The following is a 22445-nucleotide window of genomic DNA, read 5'->3' on the forward strand; positions in this document are numbered from 1 at the left end:
CAGACAAAATTACATTTCTCAATAAAGTCATATGATGTAAAGAGAGAAAATTACACAGTGACAATTTTGAAAAACAATATTCAAAAAGTAAAAAATAAGACCAACCCTCAACTAACATAATTTGCGCTCAGGAAGACATTCTGTTTCCAAAGACAGCAAAAGCTGATTTTGTGAAATACTAAAAATAATTGATCATTGCTGCAAAGCACTAAATTTGGAGCTAAGCTAAATGGCATGTACCATTCACTGCAATTTTAGGTAACACCTAAATAAGAATTCTGAGCATGAAAAATGCCCAATGTCATTAATAATCCAGAAAATACCAATTTTAAAAAGAACGCAACCAGATGCCATTTTTCAACGACTGAGTTAATAAGATAAAAATAATGCAAATTGGGGCGCCTGGATGGCTTCAGTCAGTTAAGCGGCCAACTTCGGCTCAGGTCATGATCTCGCGGCCCACGAGTTCGAGCCCCGCGTCAGGCTCTCTGCTGACAGCTCGGAGCCTGGAGCCTGCTTCGGATTCTGTGCCTCCCTCTCTCTCTAGCCCTACCCCGTTTGCGCTCTGTCTCTCTCTGTCTTTCAAAAATGAATAAATGTTAAAAAAAAATAATGCAAACTGGCATGGCCTTTTTGGATTACAATTTTGCAAGCTATGTGAAGAGCCTTTCACCTATTAATTCTAGGAAACTATCCTAACAATATCTTTGCAAATGAGAATGAGTATGTATGTACAAGGATATTCAAGACAGTGGTCAACAAGAGGAAACTGTTTAAGTAGATTATGAAAGACCTAGAAGATAGAATATTATGCTGTCTTTAAAAGATCATGCTTTCAAAAATATTCAAGGATACTGAAAAATGCTCACAGTAAAATTTTAAGTTAAAAAGAAATATATAAATTTCATATTAAGTTTTTGAAGACAAAGATTAGAATGTACAAAGTCTTCAAAATATTAACAACACTGGATATCTTTGCAATGAGGATATACTTCTAATCATTAAAAAATAAATAATGTATACACTACATTAGTATATTACTACATATTGTAATATACATTAGTATATATGGCATACTACACTATGTATATTAATATATACAACATACTACAGTGTGTATAGTATTTGCATATATAGTCCCTGACTTTAAGCACCTCATAATCTATTATGCAAAATTAATTACAATTAAGTGGGGGTGTGAAGCATGATGCATAGGTGATTCAAAAATGGCAGAATGTTGATAACTGTCAAAGCTACATGATGAAAACATGGGAGTTTATTCTACTAATTTGTTTATTTTATACGTGTTGAAAATTTTCCAAATAAAAAGTTAAAAGAATCATGAAAAGGCATGGAAAATGTAATAAGTCTCATAAGAGTTAGACCAATAAATAATATAAAAGTTCAGACAGGAGAAAGATTGCGTCTGGAGGAGGTACTGGTCTCTCTTTGAATAACTTGTAAGATTTCAACAGGCAAATCAGTGCCTGAGGGTAGGAGTGAGTATAATGAGCAAGATTACAGTGGGGAAGGCAACTGGCCCTGAGCATCAGGTCAGTGGGTAAACTGGTAGCAAACCCATGGAATCTAACTGCTGCACTCATGTTAGATAAAATCCCCTAATAGAGGATAAAGAGGCATCACCTTATGGATTTCAAGGAGGCTGTGATTCCCCCAATGAGTCAGCATTCTAAATATGCAAATGTTCACCTGGCATGAACGGGATAAAAAAGCATCATTGACTATTGCAGACTTCTGGTCCCACCCTTGCTCACTGAAGTAAAACTGTCCCTTTTACTTGTGGGTGACTCCTGGGTAATTCCCATGGGTTCTTTATTCTCACTGGACAAAACCTCTCTGAGATCTAGGCATGATGAAGGCTGTAAGACAAAGAGCTCATTTTTAAAAAAACTGTACTCATTCCTTATCCTTCCCAGCCCTCAGCTTTTTTTTTTTTACATCAATAGCCCATCTCCATATAAATGTCCAATTTTGCAACACTTTAGGTACCACAATGTCTGTGTAAATGAGTCAGAATATGCATTACCGAATAGCGAAAGAGTCTAGTTTTCCTAACAAATTTATCTATTTTTGAATTTTTTAAATTCACGTTGCTCCTTATAATTTTTCCATAAATATCTAACTATTCTCAAAGCTACCATTTAGACTACCGATGCATCCTTCAGTTTGTTAAAGAAAACCTGCATGACTTCCAACTATAAATTTGGAAAAATGCAATAAGCTTTAATGACTAGAAGATATGATTTAGCTTTCTTCTATTAAAAAAAAAGCTACTTACTCCAGAAGTAATATTTCAGCACACAAACAATATTTTTTTAATTTTAAAATAGATCCACACATTTGATAATTTTTCTTTATATAAATTCTCGACAATCTTTTTATTGTCTTCAAAAATATGCATGCATGGAAGTTTAAGGCAAGACAGCCAGCATCACGGGTAGCCCCTGTTAATACTAATTGAGTTAGCATAAACATGTAAATCCCCTTTTATAGATGTCTGGCTTTTCCTTTATCCAAGACCAAACTATAATCGACAAAGATAAGCAAGATCATGTTCTTGATTTGCTTTGCATGTGAATTCTTTTGCAGAGATAAACTGTTGATACGTATTCCTCCTCTGAAAGATCAAAGATCATTCTGCAAACACCAGATTTCTCTGCGATCCTACAGCTTCCCTCAGATTTCCGTCTCTTTGCCCCTTTGCCAATGTCCTCTGAATAAGACCAAATTAATGAATACTGATGTTCTTCATCACTATTTCGGTGGCATCCTGTGGGGACAGCACAATAACAGGAGTGTCATGGTACCAGTTCTACCTCTGGATTACTGAGCATGTGTCTGGAAATACCATGCGTGCACGCACGCACAGAACAGTCACACGCACCACTGTGTTGATCAGTACCCACGGCCAGTAAGAAAACCTCAAAATTAATCTGGTGACGATGAAAAAGTGATGGCAGTTCATCCAAGTAAGTCACTAAAGTCAGTCACTAAATAGAAAACTTTTAAAGAAACCCATAGTTGCAAATATCTCACACTAAAACAGGTTCTTAAAAGGTTCATTACAGTGAAAGCCTCGTCCATGGTGAACTTTGGACCAGGCAGCCTTAGCACTGAATTTTTAACAGACAAAAGCTTTTTGTAAGTAAGAAGCAGCAAATGAACAAAAGGAAAAAAACCCTAATTTTGTAAAAGGGATAAATGTGAAAATATACTAACACACCAAGCAATTGATGTATTATTTACATTTTATTTGTAACATTGATAGAATAGCACAATGCGTATGTATTAATATAATTCATATATTATCTGATATATGCATAATGCATGTGTAATGTAAGATTTGTTACTGTTAACATTAACATATAATACTAATTGAATATTAATTATGTGCCAGGCACAATGTTAATCTATTAATAAACATGGTCATTTGATGCACCCCGCCCTGCATATTACTATAAATGCTATGTTTCTAAGGATGAAAACAACCTCAACAAGGTTCAAATCTGCCTAAATTTAGAGGCAGACTGTAATCCCCATAAAGACCATTATCTCTTGTTTAACCCTGTATCACCAGCATAAATAACAGGCATAAATAATGGTATAAATGAATAATAGGAGCTCAACAAACAACAGTTAAAGGACCTAGTAAAGGCAGGCAAGCAGCTGGGAGAGAAAAAGTGAGATAGCCCCAGAATCGAAGGGAACACAGAGTATAAAACCCACGGAAAGGCATGATTCTGACCCTCAAATAAACTATAGTTCAATCAGCAAGACAAAACACTTCAGCAGGTGTGATAACTATTAAGACAACATATGTCCCTGAAGATAAGAGGATAAATTGGAGCGGCAGCCAAATTAGTCCCGGGGTTAAGAAATGCACCTCAGAAAAGGTGGACCTTAAGTGAGTTTTAAAAGACAGTAGGAGTTATGGAAGAAGTCATATGGTCCAGGGTACAATGCTTTAAAGATGTCAAACAGTAGAAAGGCCAAAGCGTGTCAACTTGACATGTCATTGGCAACCTTAATGTGGAATTTTTGGAAAGTGTGATGGGAAAAAGCCAGATCATAGTAGAGTATACAGAGAATGGGATGTGCAAGCACTTGGTTGTGTAAAGAACAAAATAAGGATGGAAGTTAATCTCAAAATTTGATGTGTGTGTGTACGTGTGTGTTTAATTGAAGTCAGGGAAGACGTGAACATATTTAGATGCTAGAAGAAAAGGGGAATTTGGGGATTCAGGAGCATAAGGGAGGAAGACTCATGAGAAATATACCCCCCTCCACAGAAGTGGGAGAATGTATATAATAGATGATACTAGCAAATTAGGCATGGTGATTTAAAGAGTCAAGTTGGCTGGGGCGCCTGGGTGGCGCAGTCGGTTGGACGTCCGACTTCAGCCAGGTCACGATCTCGCGGTCCGTGAGTTCGAGCCCCGTGTCAGGCTCTGGGCTGATGGCTCGGAGCCTGGAGCCTGCTTCCGATTCTGTGTCTCCCTCTCTCTCTGCCCCTCCCCCGTTCATGCTCTGTCTCTCTCTGTCCCAAAAATAAATAAACGTTGAAAAAAAAATTTTAAAAAATAAAAAAATAAAAAAAGAGTCAAGTAGGCTTTAAAAGAAGTTTCCATAAAAAAGTGGTGTGGTATGTGTGTGTAGTGTGGTGTGTGTGTGTAGTGTGTGTGTGGTGTGTGTGTGTATATGTGTGTGGTGTGGGTGTATGTGGCATGTGTGTGTGTGTGTGTATGAAGACAAATTTCGAAGGGTGATGAAGATTATGGAGGCAGAGTTCTTGATGGGAAAGATGGCTAAACGTGAGATTACGAAACGGGTTTCCCAGTTTTCTAGTTCTGGAACCCTAACCGTTTGATCTCAACATTAGTATTCCTGATTTTTACATGACGCCAATGAGGGCAGCTTGATGTTTTTTCTTGTAAAATGGCACGTCTGAAAGCATAGAAACTGGTTCACAGAAAACGCTGAGTAAATTTTAGTTTAATCTTATCTAAAACAATACACTGTCATTTTTCAAAAAAGGGTTTCTAATCAAAGTGAAGAGAAAGATAAAGCTTCCCACGGCCGAATCCAACCAGAAAACTGAGAGAAAGAATCAGATTGCACATTTGTCAAAGGTTAGCCTCTTGGAGCACGGAGCAGGATGGGGAGTGAGCTGGAGGGGCAGATAGAGATAAACAAAGCAGGCGGCAGTGTCGATGAGCTTTAAGTACAGGAAACTTTGTGCACACTATGCAGGCACAGTGACAAAAGTCAAAATTCGATTTGGTAACACAAAAGGCGTTTATTAGTCACTGAAAGACTTTTTGCTATAAATCTATCAAAAGTTTACAAAATTTGAGAATAGAGCAATGTGTCAGTGCCCCCCAACTTGTTTTGCATATTCTGACAATTACCCAACGTTGTAATCACGAGAAATGTCACCACACCTTCTTGAAAATGAACATTTAGTTCCCTGGATTATTACAGATCCACACATATCCAAACATGCCACACAAGGAAGAAGAAGCATTCAACCCAATGCTAGTCAGATTCTGAAGGTTTCACACAAAGGGGAGGTGGGCTGCGGGACAGTAGGGACAAAGCAGAAGAGTGTGAAAGTAAATCCCAGTGGCAACATTACCAACAACCTCAAAGATTCCCAACAAGATCTTCCACCTTGAAAAAGTAAGATGGCTTCCAATGCTGAGAAACCGCCCCTCCAACTGTCTCAATTACCGCAGGGATCTGAAACTATCTCTGAGATATTTTAGCAAATTTGAGAAATGTACGAATACCATTTATTTCAGATCCTGAGGAAACCCCACCTTTATAAATTCGTAATACAGGGTACTGGCCAGCCATGAGGCAGAAAAGTGCTACTGTCTGCTTGTTCACATCTCTGCTGAACTGAGACACTCTAGGGTCTTGGCATTCTTCTTGAAATTTTCTGGCTTAGTACACGTGCATCCTCACTGTCTCCTCTATAGCTAATTAGCAGCAGTCCCCACTGATGCCATAAATAAAGAACCTGAGAAAATCCAGGTAAGTGTCATTTCCCAACCTCAAAGGCAAGCTGTTAAAAATACGCTACAGAAAATATAAAGTATGAACTGTGGTTACTAACTAATTCTGGAAAGAAAGAAATTAAAGGCTTCACTTCCTCCCTCTACACTTTACCAGGGGACCAAACATTCAGTTCAGTGCTCATAAGAATCTTCTAATCCCTCCACCTTCCCATCCCCTAAAAACCCTCCCCCAAATGCAAACACATACTCATAACAATTGGAAGCAATGTCATAAATGAATAATTCAAATACGTCAAGTTACCCAAAGCAAATTTTTATTTCTGCCAAATTAATTTTCCTAGAGATGCTTTACCTAACATGAAGGGACTGACATGACAGGAATGTCTATAGGGATTGACTTACCCTGTCAAACTCTGACCATCAGAAGACCAAATCATTAGTAATATTTAATCATCCCAGCATTGATAAAGAGCTGTAAAATAAAGCTTGTCTATAAACGCACTGAGTCACTTAAATAAAAAGCAATATGTTTCACTTCTTCAGCTATATAAATATAGACTTGTATATATAAAAACAAGCATCATCCCACATCCACATATATATGGCATGGGCATATGAGTAGGATCGATGATGTTTATAGATGTCTATATGTATTTATATAGAGATATACATAGGCTCCCAAGCAAAATGTTCCTTGTTTTTAAATTCCCTGATTTTTGTTGGTAACAGTTATTTCTTGTTAACCACATAGTAAATATGAGACTATCACATTATGTAAACCATGCAAAGCTGAGTTACATTTTTTTCCCTGAAGATCATATTCTGTGAATTTATAAATGAAGACGCCACTTTTGAACAGGAACACACAGTTTTAGTTACAAACAAAGAACTGGTTGAAGAAAATGTGATCATACAGAAAAAGCCATAGGTAGGCTAAAGAGAATAACAGAGGGAAGCCTGCCATTCATTAGGTTCAAATCATAACATAATTTTCTTAGGTTGCTCCAAGTTTTATCTCATTACTAGTTAACCATAAAATTTATACAGAAAGATTTCACTCAGAAATCACCGTGTTCCTTAAGCCGCTATAGATTTGTGACATTTCTTCGTTCAGTCTATTCATCATAATTCAGAATCTAATTATCTAGTTGTGAAATAGCCAGGCTATGGTACCTTTTCCTTTGCTCAAATTTCTTATTTGGTTTCTGTACTATGTCATAGTGACAAGGCAGAGAGGGTCAGGAAAATGGTGACACTCCCATCAATCAGCATTGCTACTTACTAGGAATTCTGGAAGCAAGTTTATTTGGAGAGATTGAAACAGCTGGTTAACAGTTTTCCCCATGAAACAAAAATAAATGGAATTATCATTTCCTAACAATAGATTATAACGTCATGCAAAAATTAGGACAAATCAGATTCGAACAGGAGAGGAAGTATTTTTAGTATGGAAATAACTTTCTCGAAACAGTTACAGTAATAAAGAAATAATGAACTTAACTCATTACCTTAAAAGCATGTTATGTAAATGTTATCTCTCCATATCTAGTGAAGAATAACACTTTGATTTACATTTCATGCATTGCAATGACCTTAAATATAGCCGTCAATAAGCCTCTTTACTGCCTTGCAACACCCAAAGCAAACTGCGTGTTAAGTCAAATTTTATGACATAATACCTCCTTTCTCCCACACGTATCCTCCCTACCCTATCCTCCAAGAAAACCACACCACAACTGCTGGCTTACTCTCATCTCTACTTTATTTCTCTAGTTTCACCACTGAGAGTTGACTAATGAGGGCCATGTGCCTTTTACTAAGCCATCCACCCCCGCCCTAAAAGATATAGTTCTTTTAAGAACGCTTTTACCCTTGATAGTGTGACATACACAGCATTTATAAGATACAATCAGGTTTTTGGGGCGCCTGGCGGGCTCAGTCAGTTGAGCGTCCGACTTCAGCTCAGGTCATGATCTCACAGTTCGTGAGTTTGAGCCCCATGTCGGGCTCTGTGCTGACAGCTCAGAGCCTGGAGCTTGCTTCCGATTCTCTGTGTGTCTCTCTCCCTCTCTGCCCCTACCCTGCTCACACTCTGTCCCTCTCTCTCTCTCTCTCTTTTTCTCTCTCTCTCTCTCAAAAATAAATAAACATTTAAAAAATTAGCAAATAAAAAAACACAGGTTTTGACAATACATCTACATAGATTTTTTTTTTAAGATCTACACAACAGTATATTATTATCATCTTTCCAAAGTCTTATGTTTTTAGGAACTTTCCAGAAGGCTAACTTCTGCCTTCTGGAGGCAAACTGGAAGACTGGAAATGGAAAACTGCTGCCCTCCTGAACCAGTACGGCTGGATGAGTGGCTTAAGTAACATATTTAGAGTTCTCTGGTGTAGATATAAGAGTCATCCAATATCTGTCAACTGGAAACAGCTACCATGTCCACAGCTGGGGACACAAAGAGAAGGGGTTGGGTTTGTAGAGCCTAGAAGCTCAGAGGAAAGGCAATGAGGAGGAAGTGCCAGCAGGCTGATTTCAGAAATGGAGGGAAAAAACCCAAAAAATGGAAACAACTGATGCTGCCAGAATGATGAGGACAACAGGAAGGGTGAGTTCCCTTCTTGTTCCACCAGCTTGCCAGTCTTCCTCTAGTGCCTCCTATTGGCAGAAGCTAACATGTACACTAGCTGGAAAAGAATAAATGTAGGTTGCTCCAGCATCCCAAAGAATCTAGAAGGGTGGGTTTGGAAATTACTAAAGTCCAACTTCTTTTTTCTTGTTGAGAGAGAGAATGAGAGAGCACGTGGGGTGGGGGGGGGGGGGTGAGGGTGAGAGAGAGAGAGAGAGAGAGAGAGTGAGAGAGGAAGAATCTTAAGCAGGCTACATGATCAGTGCAGAGCCCAACATGGGGCTCAATCCCATGACCCTGGGACCATGACCTGAGCCAAAAGCAAGAGTCAGACACTCAACCAACTGAGCCACCCAGGCACCCCCACAGTTCAACTTATTTTAAAAAGTGTTATGAGGGGTAAACTATCTACCGATTAAAATATGGGTGGACATACTCTCCTGATTCCATGAGAAACCAACTTTGAAAATCATTTTCACCCTATAAAAAATAAAAGTATATTTTGGAAAGCATTACCTCTGATGATCATATAAAGGAGAGTATCTCTGTAAAATGGATGCCAAGATACAACATGAAAGAAGAAAACAAAAAGTAGATGGATAAAACACCATCAGAAAAGTAAAACTATGTTGACACAATTAAAATCTGCATGAAATATGTCAGCATGGAGTTGACAAACTTGAAGAGTTCTCCTAGAATAGAAAGGAAAGGAGCAAAGAGATAATAATAATAATAATAATAATAATAATAATAATAATAGTAATGGAAGAAGCAATACTGAAGATCAGTAAGATGGGAAATACAATCTACAATGAGCGGATATGCATCATGAATGATTAGGCATGAAAAATGACAGAAATATCATTTGGGGGTAAGAATTTAACACTTCTGTCTACTCCACAAAAGATCTAGTTAAGTAAAAATATAAAAAAGCAAAAAGCAAATTAAAATGCACATTATATAGAATAACCCCCCTTTTCAAAAATCCACTAAACATTTCCCAAATCATTTATTAAGACACTTAAAAATAAATTTTAAGAAGAAACCATACTATTTCTTTACTAACTACACTGCAATAAACCTAGAAATCAGTTATGAACATTTCAAAGGCCAAACAATATAATCCGCTGGAAATATGAGTGGCATTCCAAATTTGCTGGTATTTTAAAAGGAAAATAAAACTGCTAAATAAGGACTATTAGGAAACCATTAACAACAAGAATATTACATATTAGCATAATATTTCACATCAACAAAACATGCTGGATGCAGCCATAGTTATAGTCTGGCACAAATTCATAATCTGGAAAATAAAAAGAATGAGACAATTTAGCTAAAAAAGCCAACTCAAGGCAAATGACTTCTGTAAAAACAGGTCTAAGAAAACCAAAGAGTAGTAAAGTTTTAAAAATATATTAACAAATTAGAAAACGGGAAAACTAAACTGTCACTAGTCAAATAACTGCATGAAACAAAAATACACGTATCTCTGACAGAAATCAATTTAAAAAGTACAAAAATAGGGGCACCAGGAGGGCTCAGTCAGTTAAGCGTCTGGCTGTGGCTCAGGTCGTGATCTCATGGTTCGTGGGTTCGAGCCCCGCCGTCAGGCTCTGTGCTGACAGCTCGGAGCCTGAAGCCTGCTTCACATTCTGTGTCTCCCTCTCTCTCTCTGCCCCTCCCCTACTTGTGCTCGCACATGCGCTGTCTCTCTCTCAAAAACAAACATTTAAAAAAAGTAAAAAATTAAAAATCAAAGATTAAAAGATTATATAACCATAAATAAAAGTAAAATAATCTAAAATTACATAAATCTTTGTCTATGTGTGTGTGTGTCCATGTGTAAAGACAACTGAACAGTACAATCCACTATTATAAGGGCTAACTATTAAAAGAGAATTTTGTTTTCACCTTTTTATTTTTCATTATTTGTAAAATATTCCACAATGTACATGTATCTCCTTTAAAAAAAAAACATGTTTGTATTTTTGAAAAATAGCCTGAGGGGAAAGAGTTTTTCTGTGATATTCATGCCGGATAAATAAAATTTCAGTTCACTTAAATTTAAAATGGCTAACACCATCAATACTCCAACTGCTGCAGGACCACCACTAAGTCAGTTATTCTCATAAAGCTTCTGAAAATGTACACTGAAGGTATTCATCGAAAACTTAAAAGACATCATTCAAATCAATTTTATAACATCCAGTTTAATAATGTTTAATGATGACACAGAAACAAACAGACATGCTATTTTACTGCCTCTACAGAGCTGAAGACCAAAGTGAGGTTCCGTGATAGGAGACTGAGTGCACACACACAGAGACGATTACTCCTCTGTGCAATATGCAGAACTGGCATCCCTTCTACTAGATCATGTCCTGTCGGTCTCGAGTGTTTCCTTGCAAGATTCACAGATATACTCCTGCCACTTGGTATTTATCAATAATTACCCGGAGTGATCATAAAATCAAATCTTCTATTTGTGCTGAGTATAATATTCTCCAAAATGCTTTCACATACGTTGTCTAATTCAATTTTTTGTAAAAAAGCAAACCAAACCAAGTACGAGTTAAGCAGGGAAGCAGTAGTAAAAGAAGAACATAGTCTTCAACCACGAACACTTGCAGGTGTTTACCATCTGAAATTAAAGATGTGCTGCTAATCATTTGTAGATATTCTTCCACTTAGCTTTTCATGGTCGGGAAGACTTGTTATTGATTAGAGTAAATCTGATAAATCTGTGTAAAAGAGAAAGGCAGCCCCCTTCACCATTACAAAATAAAAACCTATTGAGGAAGGACTATCCCAAGAAGTGTGTTAACCACCCCTTAGGCTAGATCTGGCGCTCAGCTGGATTTCACAGACCCCAAGCAGTATGGTGGTGGTCACTTGGCAAGGATAAGCCAGAAAATAATTTCCCATCTGGTGTGCTGCTCTGAGTGTCCCATTCAAGGACTAGTCTCTAAAAGTTTAAGAATAAAAAGTAACCAAAGACCTGGGAACAATGGTCAATTATCTAATTAGCATTTCAAAAGGCAGTGATAAAAAGGAGTAAGACTGGGAGGCCCACTACTCAAATGAACAGCTGTGTGTGACAAGATCAGTTAATTAAGGCTTCAGAACTTTTCCAGCCCATCTCCTTTCACCTTTCTGGTCCCTTCTTTCTCTTCCTTTCCCTAGGTTCTCCCTTCATCTCCCCCTTCGTACCTTTAAGTCTGGACAGTGGCTTTACCCTACTTCTGAATGTCTGCCGTATCCCTTTTCCCCTCCCCTCTCTCTTTTCCTCCATTTCCCCTAAATTTGCTAGATAGCTAGCTAATTTAGGTATAAATTAGGTCAGATTTATAAATTGATCAAATTTATCAGATTTATCAAATTTAGGTCAGATTTAGGTATAAGTTTTAAATTCTCTCTCGAGTTCTCTAAACAAGGTTTTACAGGCTCTGATCAATTCCAAATCGAGTGAGTTTACATTTTAAATCTCTACGTAAAAAAAAGAAAAGACAAAAACAATTTAATGGTATTGCTTTTTACTTGATGTAACCTTTAGTTGACTTTTTTTTCTGAAAGTCAATGACCCTCTGTAAAGAGAAATATCCTTCTGACCATGCTGGAGAAATATCACATTCTGAATTAAGGACCAGGCAGGTGAAATTCCTAATTTCCTCAATTTTATTTTGTATCTTAGCAATAAGGAAAAGTAAATTTGAGGGTTTTATTTACAGTAGAAACCTGAAATGCATTATCTTACTTAATCACCAATACAACCTTGCAAAATACATATAATTAACCCCCTTTTATAGATTAGAAAATTAGGCATGGTGATGTTAAATAACTACATTAAGTCACAAAGAATTGAGTCTCAAACCAACTGTTCTTTGCACCAGAGGCCAAAGAGGCTTCTATCCTCTGTTACCTCCCTATTAAAATATATGATTAAAAATGCTAAAACCAGTCAGATTAACAACCCAACTCCCAGATCACTGGCCCACAAAGCTTGTCCATGTAGTAAACAACCCTTGTGTACACAGAGATGGAAAAGTCCATTCATTACTGCTTTGCCCTAGGTGCTGAACCAGCTTCATACTACCATGACGTTACCCCAGTTGCATGCAGGAACAATGAGAAGTGAGAAAAGAGAAAATGAGCTGAGGCCCTTATTGTTGATAATAATTTTCTGCAAACACACTTCCCTAAAGGTACAGTGAAGCCAGTCAAGACTCCTGAGCCATAAGTGTATGTTCTAGGATTTTTGCCCTTTATAGGTATTAGCATTGACATCATGTAGCCATTCATAGCCCTATCACAAGTAGCTCCATCAACCAGCTATGCAATATTTTTTGGGTGTCATCAGTAGCCCTGGTCTAACTTTGGAATTCCACTGGATTCGACAATGCACCTACAGACCCACAAAGAGGAAAGAAATGTGTCACACTTCAGGAAACATTACTGCACACATCACTCTTGTCTATCTAACAAGGGATCTGGCTGGTGGTGAAGGTTGCTCTGCCTTCTCTGGCTTGGAACTCACTTCACCTCCTACACTGCGTGAGGCCAGATTAGTCTTAGGTATTTGTCTCTGGAAGGTCCAAGGAAATGTTCTATTCTACAGAGGGCCTAGGGATTTCCATCTAAAATCCTTGAAGCAAGTCAGAGAAAAGGTTTTGTGGAAACATGTTTCCCCTTTCATTGCTCTGAGGCTTTGAGGGTTTCAGATTAATTACAAATAACAGGTCAATTTGGGGGCCAGAACTAATCCTAAATCTGGATCTGGATCATTCTTCCATGGCAGGACGCCTTAACATTAGGTCACTGAATCTTCTTGAGAACCTAAGAAACTCCACTCTCCCTAAAACCTAAAGGTGCGCATATATATTTAGGGACCCTTCCCTCCACGAACTCCAGGCCAAGAATTCTGCTCCAGGCTCAATCCACCAAGATGCTAGAACCAAACGACCCCAGGGAGTCTCAGCAAATGCATTTCACCTGAGACGCCTACGCAAGGTAAACCTGAACACCCCCAGGTGTTCCCGTAAAAGAACAGTAGAGAAAAGAGGAGACGAGGGGAGAAGTGGCTGGCTCAGGTGTGAGTCCCCCCTGTCAACCAGGCTACCAAGTCACCACAGACATCTCCTCACCAATATGAACCTCGAAGAACCTGTAACACCAAAATCAACACCGCCTTCCCAATACGTCTATAAAGCTGCCATGGCAGATGTAGCACCGTCCTGGTGGGTCATAGGGATGTTCATCTAACTCAGGTGAACGGAGATTAAGAAGGCCTCTAACAGCAAGACAATCTGGAAGGAAGGGTCTCTGTTCTGCAATAAAGTTACAACACAACTGTTTTCTCTCCAGAAAGAAAAATCGGCGAGAAATTGTCTACATGAATGAATACAAACAAACTCCCTCGAAGAATGGGAAATACGGAGGTAGCAGACATGGGATTCACCTCTCTGGTTCATCTGAGACCTATAAATACCAGCGACGGTTGGGATTTAACATCCTGCATAGCCTGGTGCAGATTCAACTAGATGATACTGTAAACACACCGCGAATGTTTGAGGTTCTTTGTTTTCTCTAAATATTCAGGGTATACAGCAGTTAAAAAACACAATGCCATGCACATCATAAGCACTCAATAAATACAGGCTAAGTGAACAAAATAGACACATTATTGAGCTTTCTTTTGGGAAACAGAGGTGCATCCGATTTGAAAATCTAAAAACTTTTTATAATGACCTTCCCCAAGATTTCCAACTGGCAAACAAACACACAAAAGGCAATAATGAGAGCAAAATGTATTTTCTCTCATAAAAATGTTAAGTATAGACACACCCTCCGTGTAAATCAACAGCACTGAACCTGAACTAATTAAGCTCCCACAGACCACGACCAATTTAGCAGAAAGCATGCAGAAGAGTTAAGATATTTGTACCTGCTTAAAGGTAACCTTGAAACTATTTTGCTGAATCTTTAGGAAATTTGTTACAAAAAAACAAAAGTGTGTGACCATATGATTCTAATTAGTAGAGAGCAAGAGGGTTGAAATTGAAAAATCTGTCACATGAGACTGTTACTTCTCCAACCACTGCCATTCCAAGAGCAGAGAAATATTTTCCCCATGATCTGTAAGATGCATGATATTCTGCACACACTTAAAAAATAAACGCACTGGAGGATGGTTGTTACCAAGATTTTAAGTACCTAACGTTTGGTAAGTAATTTGGTATGGGTAAGAAAAACAACTTCATCTAATAAAAAAGAAGTCTAGAACTTTATTCGTCTGTTATGTACACCCACTCAGAACTATCACCATAACCCAATCTATTCATATCCAGTCAATAGCCCAGAGGTTACCTATAATATACTCTATACCAGTACAGTCAGTAAACCTAGAAATACACTGAAAAAAAAGCGTGTTCATAACCAACTGTTCTTAAATTAGTGGTAGTTTTTTAATTTTTTGGATTCTAATTTTTTTTTAATGTTTATTTACTTTTGAGAGAGAGCATGAGCCGGGGAGGGGCAGAGAGAGAGGGAGAGGCAGAATCCGAAGCAGGCTCCAGGCTCTGAGCTGTCAGCACTGAGCCCCACAGGGGGCTGGAACTCACAAACCGTGACCTGAGGCAAAGTCGGACACCCAACCGATTGAGCGACCCAGGAGCCCCAGCCTGAGTCTAAGAGTACTAAGAGCACATTTTTGCCATGATACAGAAGCAAAAATACACATAATCCACAAATTTGGATCTCTGCACATCTAATGATTAGAATTCCATGGAAATTCAACCACAGCAAAAAAATATTAAACATAATTAATTGGCTGATGTACCAGTGTCATTCAAAGGAATACTTCTGATCCTAAACTAAATTTCTCCAAGAAATTCCCATTTCCTCTTTATTGACTGACTTGAAATTCCAAAATGAATCTGAATCAGTAATGTATTCTTTGTTGTTGTTTTTAGTGTCTTTTCAATTTTTTACATTTCTCTCATTTGGGTTCTGATGTTTGCACTGCAGTTAAAACCTGTTTCTTGAATATAAACAAAAAGAATGCTTTAGAAAGTCAGAGGCATTTAAAACTAAATGCCTTATTCTTTAGACACTTTTGATTTTGTTCCTGGTAAAATATTTAGCTCCCAAAGGACTGCAGGAGAGCTACAGAGTTTAGATTTTCCTCAACATCTCAGAAGTAAACAGTTCCATGTTTCATTTTTGCCATGACACTTCACCCTTACTGAAATATAGTGTGAATCATGTTAATCCGTAACTTCTTTCCTTTCCATACAGAGAAGGGGGCGGGGTGGGGAACCAGGTCCTAGCCATTGCGTAACTTCTTATTAGCCCTCACTAGTGATACCATATAATCAAGTTAGTTATACCTCAGATTTCCTTTTTAAATAAATGGAATAATATAGTTAGCATTTATTGTTTTTTAGATCAACTTTCAAGGCAATCTTACCTAGATTTACTTCCTGCTGAGCTAAATCTCTGCAGGGACTCTGTGAGTAAAATTATCACTGACACTGGGAACGAAAAACATTAACAACTTTGCAATGGCTGCAGTAACACATTTCTAAAGGGAAGCAAATTGCCAGTGTTTACTCTTGAATGGAGAGAAGGGAGGAACGTTCCCTAGGACACAACGCTAACTGGAGGGTGTGGGACATTTTAAATATCTAGAACATCTGACAGCCCTCAACATTGCCATTTCTGCGGGTTACTCTGGGACACTCCTTCGGTGGCACATATTCTAGAACTCAGGCTTGCAAAAGAACATATCTACAGAGTTTCCGGTTGCCAAGCACCCGGGCAGGGAGACTGCTGTTTCTGACATATTACGTTAATTTCTGAAGAACAAAAGGTTCAAACGTGACTACTCCAAGAATAGCAACCACTAGGCAGCACAGAAAGATTGAGTAACTGGTTAGGGCAAAATGGTCTGCCAGGAAGAGGCAGAAACTTTCCCATGAAGATATTCAATAACTTCGCATCCAGCTCTACACAAAAATTGAAAAGGAATTGTAGATATATTACAAAGAAGGCAAACAGCGAAGAGCAGGATTGAAACAGGTGACGGGAAGGAGAAAGTCTATTCTGAATCACAACTATGCTGTGCATCTTGGCTCCGTGCACTTTGGGTTTATTTGCACACTCTTTTTAGAAAGAGTGGGGGTTGGGGATCCAAAGCGGATGAAAGAGTTATTTATGAACAGACGGGACACCAGGATGGGGTGGTTAGAAAGCCTTGGAGGAGTGTCTGGACTTGTGGATAAAGGCAGAAGCAGACATATGGGGAAATCTATATAGAAGAAACAGAGAGAGTGAGGAAGAGGCTAAAACAGGCAGATGGCTGGACTGTAAAGGAATAGCATTATGCGGGGGCTCTAAAGAAAGGGAGATGGCCCTGGGAGGGGGGATAGCTAGGGGAAAAAGAGGGTCAGGAGGTGACTGCTTGGAAAGTTTTTTAAAAGCGGCAGAAATTAGATATGGATAAAAATATTTTTTAAATACATTTAAGAGCCAGGAGGGAAGTAAAACAAAATGAGAAAGATATCCACTTAAAAAATATATGAAAACAGTGTTCAAAAGTAACAGCACACAGTTTTTACAGGAGCATGAAGAAATTATAGCTAATAAAAACTAAAGATGTAGGGAAGGGCCCTCTTGAAACATTCTATGAAACTACCAATAGATTGGAAAGATACTTGCTGCGAAAAATTTTTGACTGCATTTCTGAGGCAGAATACATACTTTCTGGGCTACCAGAGTATCTTCTATATAGGTTTCTCTTTTTTTTTTTAAGTTTATTTATTTTGATAGACAGAAGGTGAGCAGGAGAGGGGCAGAGAGAGAGAGAGAGAGAGAGGGAATCCCAAGCAGGCTCTGCACTGTCAATGCAGAGCCCAAAGCAGGACTCAATCTCAAGAAATGTGAAATCATGACCTGAGCCAAAACCAAGAGTCAGATGCTACCCAGACTGGATAATAAATAGTTACTTTCACTCCTGAGGGCAGGAACTGTGTCTTACTGATCTTTTTATTCTCAGTATTTAGTGCTATGGTTGGCACCAAAAAAGGATTCCGTAAGTAGACAATGGAGGAAGGAGAACAATTCAAAGTTATTTTATGAGTCCTGGGGTGCCTGGGTGGCTCAGTCGGTTAAGCGTCTGACGTTGGCTCAGGTCATGACGTCCCAGTTCATGGGTTCGAGCCCAACGTCAGGCTCTGTGCTGACAGCTCAGAGCCTTGAGCCTGCTTCAGATTCTGTGACCACCTCCTTCTCTCTGCCCCTCCCCAGCTCACGCTCTGTCTCTCTCTGTCTCTCAAAAAAAAAAAAAAAAAAAGTTAAAGAAATAAATAAATACAGTTATTTTATGAGTCCCAACAAAGAGAGCAAATAGAACGCAACTTTCCAAATCACAGTTTTGATATATACAGTCAGGAATACAGATACACATACATACATATGTGTGTGTATTTAATATATAAACATATTAGGATAATTTTTCTACTGATATAGCCACTCCTCTATTTTGTGAACAGTAATATATATCAGAGCTAATATTCATCAACTCAATTTAATCAATAATCATCACTTAATAAATGGTGTCTGTATTCCTCTGCCTATCATGTGAATGACTCCAGTCCTCATTGGTGGCTAGGGGCATCAAGAGAGCCTAGAAAAATCATGAATTGTATTTGGCTGTGTTCCACTTTGGAAGATTTATTATTGAGTTCATTAGTGTTTAAGAATCAAACGCCTCTTGGGGGCGTCTGGGTGGCTCAGTTGGTTAAGCATCCGACTTCACGGTTTGTGGATTCGAGCCCCGCAACGGGCTCTGTGCCGACAGCTAAGAGCCTGGAGCCTGCTTCAGAATCTGTCTCCCTCTATTTCTGCCCCTCCCCTGTTCATGCTCTGTCTCTCAAAAACAAACGTTAAAAAATTTTTTTTTTAATTTACCAAAAAAAAAAAAAAAAAAAGAATAAAAAGCCTCTTGGGGTGCCTGGGTGACTCAGTGGGTTATGTGTCTGACTCTTGATTTCGGCTCAGGTCATGATCTCTTAGTCTTTGGGTTTGAGCCCCACATCCCGCTCTGCCCTGACAGCAGAGAGCCTCCTTGGGATTCTCTCTCTCCCCCTCTCTCTTCTGCCTCTCCCCCACTTATACTCGCTCTCTCTCTCTCTCTCTCAAAGACAAATAAACTTAAAATATTTTTAAAAAGAATATAAAGGGGCGCCTGGGTGGCGCAGTCCGTTAAGCATCCGACTTCAGCCAGGTCACGATCTCGCGGTCCGTGAGTTCGAGCCCCACGTCAGGCTCTGGGCTGATGGCTCAGAGCCTGGAGCCTGTTTCCGATTCTGTGTCTCCCTCTCTCTCTGCCCCTCCCCCGTTCATGCTCTGTCTCTCTCTGTCCCAAAAATATAAATAAATAAATAAATAAATAAATAAATAAATAAACAAACAAACAAAAAGAATATAAATCCTCTTTAGACAACTAAATACAAACAGACTTGCTTAGTCTGATAAATATCAGACATGACCAATCAATACTGTATTCAAACAGAGAGCATCATATGGCATACCTGTTAATAGGAGAAAAAAAAAAAGTTTATTTCTACTCCCTGATTAAATAGAAAACCAACTGTCAAGAAGATAAAACTCGCTGAGGACAAAAAAGTACCAAGTTTTTATTTCAGTAAATAGTTAGAGTTTGCCCCCAATGAATGACTTCAAAGCTGGATTTATACCATTAACAAATTCAAACAAGTAAGAAAGTAATTAGGAGTAAACAGAGGAAGTAGGTCATTTTTAGCAATTGTGTAGTCATTTTTAGCAAGTCATTTTTAGCAAGTGTGTAGTAGGTCTACATACTTCAAACAACAGTATTCTTTCCAAAAAGGAATCGCCTAGCTTATATACTTCATGAAGTGGGTCTTCAACAAACAACTATCAGTTCTAATGATGCGGCTGAAGATAAATGAAGGAGCTAATAATCCTCACCATCATACATCCTTATACATTACATCACGCCATGGTTAGATGTGGAAACCTCAGGAACCATCTACTAATCACACCAGCTTCTAAGGGGCTGGTTAAGGGGGGGGATGCCTTTAGTTGTTCTTCCACACCAGTCTCTTCCAAATTAAAGAGAGAACACAAAGGAACTGATTTCTTTTGGAGGACTGTGGCCAAGGAAGGCTGGAGAACAAAGGAAGACAGAAAATCGTGATGTGACCACCTCTGATAAGTGCTACTGGACAGAAGCATATGAAGGTTTGTTCAATTCTCTCATTAGTTTGATATATTTAGAATAAAAACAGTGGAGAGATCTACGCACAGCTGAGTCCCCCCATGCTGCATCTCACAGAAAAGGCAATGTCAGCCTTAGAGTGCAAAGTTCCCTTAAAGGCCCTTCAAATCCCAAGGTTCTATGATTCTATTTATATACTCCGCGCTCTACTCGTTAAAAGCAACCACTGTCCCCTTTTTCCTTGAAAGAGTCCATAGAAATGCCATGGTCATCTTCTATTTTTTCACAAATCTAGTGGTAAAAGCACTGAATTCTAATTTAGGTTCCATCCACAATAACCAGTGAGCACGTCTCTAAAATTCATGTGCCTTGGGGCACCGGGGTGGCTCAGTCTGGTTAAGCATCCGACTATTGATTTACGCTGAGGTCATGATCTCATGGTTTGGGAGATCGAGCCCCGCGTGGGGCTCTGCACTGACGGTGCAGAGACTGCTTGGGATTCTCTCTCTCCCTCTCTCTCTGCCCCTTCCCCTGCTTGCACTCTCTGAAAATAAACAAACTTTAAAAATAAAATAAAATTCATGTGCCTGAACTTCTATATCTGTAAAATGGATATACAGTAACTGCCTTTTAAAACGGATGTAAGATAAGGATAAAATACAAAAAAAAAAAAAAAACCCACAGGAAATCACTAACACCATATAGTTCTATGAGCATTGCCGTTCGTATCCCTGTGTTTCTTCCCATCCTACCGTCTTTTCTATCAAGTGGCCCAATTGAACAAGATATGATGAAAAACAAAACACGAGCAGGACTACGTGTCTATCTTTAATATATTTCATTTTCAAAAACAAGACAAGAAACACTCCTCATTTAAGTCTGCCCGTCAACAACCTCAAAAAAGGCTGCACACTAGACCAGCCTCCCCAGGAAGCCCACTGCCACAGGGCATGCGACCCCCCCCCCATCATTATTAAACACAGGCCCAGGTAAAGCACTCTGGCTTCTATCAAAGGGCACATCAAAGAGCAAATATGTACCCTCACATGTTTAGAATTGCTATAAAACGTGAAAATGCAAGATCAATGCAACAGACCACAGGGACCCATAAAGCCCAAAGGAAACCAGAGAGGGCAGGGGTCTACCCAGTTAATGTTATCCTGAGAAGGTGAGTTCTCTGGGTGCACAGCTGGACCCCATTAGAGCCTCTCCAGCTGCTCTCAAGATCACCTAGCAGCCTCAGCCCCCAAAAGCTGCAAGTCTGAGCTGGCAATTCATGAGAAAGTATCTTCAAAGATAAGTTCCTAGACCTTCTCCAACCCTTACTGACTTTTTCACAAGGAAAAACATTAAACAAAAATGTAACTATGAATCTCCAGGTAACAGTGCCTAAAGCCCCTTCCAACACACAAGAATAGTGCAAGCATAATTTTTTAAATGGTGGACGTTAATAAATTCCTTCAGTACTGAAACTTTTCTGTTATCTCAAATGAGTGCCAAACTACTCTCCACCACCGTATTTCTGTCTTCTTTCTCAGAGACACTCCACTTCTCAATGCCTCATTTCTCCTTCTTCATTCCTTTGTTCTTTCTTTTAACAAAATATTTGCTGGGCACTGAGGACACCAGACTGGGCCCTCGTGGCACTTACATGGTGGGGGTAGAAGGGAGAGAGGAACAGAGACACACAGTAAAAGAATGCATAAACAGGTCAGGTAGTTAAGTGCCATGAATAAAAATGCAGCCTGTGGAAAGGGATGGAAGAATTGAGAAGTCTCTCCACTTCCTGGTCAGCTGCTCCCCACTCTCCTCCTCCCTTATGGGACGGGATAGCTTAGGCTTCTGATCACTAGAATGTCCACCCAGACTTCCCCACTGTTCGCACAGCGAGACAGTAGAGCAGGAGTTGGGACTCAAAAGTCAGTAGCTGACTTACTTCCTCCCCACAGCCCCACTGCTCCCGAAGCAAGCAAATTAGGACTCTTCTCAAATTAAATTTAAATTTCAGTCTAAAAAGCCTGTTTGCAAGACTGTGAAATCTATCATATCTATAGCTTTTGGAAGATCATGATGTGAACCTTCAATGCATATTACTAAGTGAAAGAAGCCAATATGAAAAGGCTACATACTGTACGATTCCAACTACATGACATTCTGGAAAAGGCAAAACTATGGAGACAATAAAAAGATCAGTGATTGCTGGCAGGAAAGTGGAGAGGGGCATGCAGAGCACAGAGGATTTTTAGAGCTCTGAAAACATTCTGTATATTATAATGATGGATAGATGTCATTACACATTTGTCCAATTCCTTTGAATGTACAACCCCAAGAATGAACCCAAAATGAATCATGGACTTTGGAGGATTATGCTGCATCAATGTGGGCTCTTCTTTGGTCACAAATACACCACCATGGTGAGTGATATTGATAGTGGGCGAAGCTGTGCATGTGGGGGGCAGGGGTATACGGAAGATCTCTGTATCTTCCTCTCACTTTTGCTGTGAACCTAAAACT

The 22445-nt window shown here is 39.1% G+C and overlaps 1 protein-coding gene across 24 annotated transcripts in view; it reads right to left on the reverse strand.

Moving 5' to 3' along the window:
• TCF4 (transcription factor 4) overlaps window positions 1-22445 on the reverse strand; it is a 359573-nt gene that overhangs the window by 283513 nt on the left and 53615 nt on the right. The window lies entirely within an intron of this gene.

This window comes from Puma concolor, chromosome D3 (genome assembly GCF_028749965.1).
Source record: "Puma concolor isolate L17-30 chromosome D3, mPumCon1.1.hap2, whole genome shotgun sequence".
Classification (NCBI taxonomy): Eukaryota; Metazoa; Chordata; class Mammalia; order Carnivora; family Felidae; genus Puma; species Puma concolor.